The sequence below is a fragment of the Tachyglossus aculeatus genome, chromosome 21 (genome assembly GCF_015852505.1).
Source record: "Tachyglossus aculeatus isolate mTacAcu1 chromosome 21, mTacAcu1.pri, whole genome shotgun sequence".
In the NCBI taxonomy this organism is placed as follows: Eukaryota; Metazoa; Chordata; class Mammalia; order Monotremata; family Tachyglossidae; genus Tachyglossus; species Tachyglossus aculeatus.
In genome coordinates this window covers 83113365-83116427 of record NC_052086.1, presented here as the reverse complement: position 1 = coordinate 83116427, position 3063 = coordinate 83113365, and the positions used below count along the sequence as shown (strand labels likewise).

The 3063-nt window shown below is 42.4% G+C and overlaps 1 pseudogene; it reads right to left on the bottom strand.

Annotated features, from left to right (window-relative positions):
* Nucleotides 1-295: 295 nt before the first annotated feature.
* Nucleotides 296-1219, bottom strand: LOC119942503 (annotated as a pseudogene).
* Nucleotides 1220-3063: the final 1844 nt, after the last annotated feature.

The following is a 3063-nucleotide window of genomic DNA, read 5'->3' as shown; positions in this document are numbered from 1 at the left end:
CCATTTACCAAAATTATCTGTTTTCCTTTCTATTCTTCCCTTAAGAGGATTCTAGTTACCACTAGAATATACTGAAGCAGTCTTTTAATCAATATTTATAATGAGAAGGAAGACTTAAACACATAAAGGAAATGACATTCATTGTTCTGACAATTCAGAATACATTAAAACCTTCAAGTATGTTTCTTTTAGAAGAGATTAAGCCACAGTGATTTTTCTTAAAGCATCTGAAGAACCTTCTGGCTCCCTCTTTCTCCCACTGAAAAAACCAACAACATAATTCTCAGAAAGTGATTCACTTCTCTCCTGAAGTCATTATTTGGCTCCATAACTTCCGCATGGCATTTTTCACCTCTGAATTTCTCATGGTGTAGATCAAGAGGTTTAACATGGGAGTAATGAAAATATAGAATACGGCCACTGCTTTATCTATGGGGAAAGTGGAGACAGGTCTCATGTAGGTGAAGATACGGGGAACGAAGAACAGCACGACAACCGTGATGTGAGAGCCACAGGTGGAGAGGGCTTTGCGCCTTCCCTCTGAACTTTTTAGGGAGTTCAGGATAACCATGTAGGAGATGACCAACATGATGAAACAAAGAGTGCAGATCAGGCCACCGTTGGCAGCCACTGACAGGCCCACGACATAGGTGTCTGTGCAGGCGAGTTCCAACACAGGGTACATGTCACAGAGAAAATGATCAATGACATTGGGACCACAGAAGGGCAGCCGGAATAGGAAGAGAATATGAATTATTGGATGGAAGAAGCCCACTACCCAGCCCACCCCCACCAATAGGACACACACCTGCCGGTTCATGATGATCAAATAGTGCAGGGGTTTGCAGATGGCCACGTAACGGTCATAGGCCATCACAATGAGAAGGATGGCCTCTGTTCCTCCAAAGAAGTGTAATGCAAAGAGCTGAAACATACAGCCATCGTAGGAGATGGCTTTCCTGGCAGACAGGCTGTCTACAATCATTTTGGGTGTGGTGGAAGAGGAGTAGGTGGCATCTATGAAAGATAAGTATGAGAGGAAGTAGTACATAGGGGAGCTGAGATTTTGGCTGGTCTTGATGGTTATGACCACAAGCAGGTTTCCCAAAAGAGCTACCAGCTAGATGATTAGGAACAAAACAAATAAAAGTTTCTGCAACTCTGGATTCTGGGTTAGTCCCAGGAGAATGAATTCGGTCACATTGTTGCTTTTTCCCATCGATTCAGTGTTGGTGATGAACATACCGGTGAGCTTGCACGAGAGAGAACTGGTTTACCTGAAAAGATAAAGATAATTGAATTTCTTTAGCACTGTTTTTTTTTCCTGTGGAACCCAAGATACTTTATTTCTACTATCTAATATTTAACTCATTCTTAAAACACCTTGGTCCCATTCGACAAAAAGAAAAATCAAGCCAAGTAATTCGTATTATATCCCACCTTCAACCAAGGGTTATCAATCAATCAATGGTATTTACTGAGTGCTTGCTCTGTGCAGAGTTCTGTACTAAGTGCTTAGACATGCTGAATCCAGTATTCTACCCACTTAGTTCAGAGCTGGTCAACCAGCATGGCTAGTACCATCGGTAGCATTTCACTTGGATTTTCACCCTTTATTCACCCCTCCCTCAGCCCCACAGAATTTATGTATCTACCTGCAATTGATTTATTTATAACTGAGCTCTCACTGTGAGCAGGGAACATGTCTACCAACTCTGTTGTATTGTATTTTCCTAAGCACTTAGTAGAGTGCTTGAGCATCAGTGTGGCCTAGTGCAAAGGGCACGGGCTTGGGAGTTAGAGGTCATGGGTTCTAATCCCAGTTCTGCCACTTGTCAGCTGTGTGACCCTGGGCAAGTCACTTAAGTCCTCTGTGCCTCAGTTCTCCCATCTGTAAAATGGAGATGAAGACTGTGAGCCCCATATGGGACAACCTGTATATCTTGTATCTACCCCAGTGCTTAGAATAGTGCTTGGCACAAATTAAGCGCATAACAAATACCATCATCATCATCATCATCATCAGTGCTCTGCACAGTAAGTGCTCAATAAATGTGATCGATTGACTCATGGATTTCACAGCACACTGGAGCTCCTGTCAGGAGCCATTTTGCTTTACTGAGGTATGATCAGAATAATAATATTAATAATGGCATTTGTAAAGCACTTACTATGTGCCAAGCACTGTTCTAAACACTGCTGCAGATACAAGGTGATCAGGATGTCCCACGTGGGGCTCTCATTCTTAATCCCCATTTTACAAATGAGGTACTGAGGCACAGAGAAGTTAAGTGCATTGCACCATCACTTAATGATAATAATAATAGTGATGGTATTTATTAAGCCCTTACTATGGGCAAAGCACTGTTCTAAGCGCTGGGGAGGTTACAAGGTGGTCGGGTTGTCCCACGGGGGGGTCTCACAGTCTTAATCCCCATTTTACAGATGAGGTAACTGAGGCACAGAGAAGTTAAATGAGTTGTCCAAAGTCCCACAGGTGACATTTGGCAGAACCAGGATTTGAACCCATGACCTCTGATTCCCAAGCCCGAGCTCTTTCCACTAAGCCACACTGCTTCGGGGTTGGAATTAGAGCACGACTTCTGACTCCCAAGCTCGTGCTCTTTCCACTAAGCCATGAATAGGCTTGCTGAATTGTTTTCTTGAGAAAACTCTTGTCTCTTTTTAGTAGACAAGGGGTACTTATTGTTAGGTTAAATTTATTCCCTCCTCTCACTGTGAATGCATCTTGTGGCACATGTTAGGACAACTAAACTTTCCACTTTCAGTCAATCCGGCTTCTGTGATTCCACTCGAGAGAGACTCCCTTATAGGTAATGGGTTCTGCTGGTAAGAGGAAGCAAATACCCGCAAGTATTCCTCAAAATGTTCATAATCCATAAAACTACAATCTCTCTGATTTTTTATACTCAAAATAAGGGGTTTAGTTATTGAATTAAGGATTTGGATTATCTTTCTTGTCCTATTGTCAATCAACCATTCAATCAATGGTAATAATTAAATGCCTGGAGTGCCGTAGTCAGTGACTGGGAGAATACAATA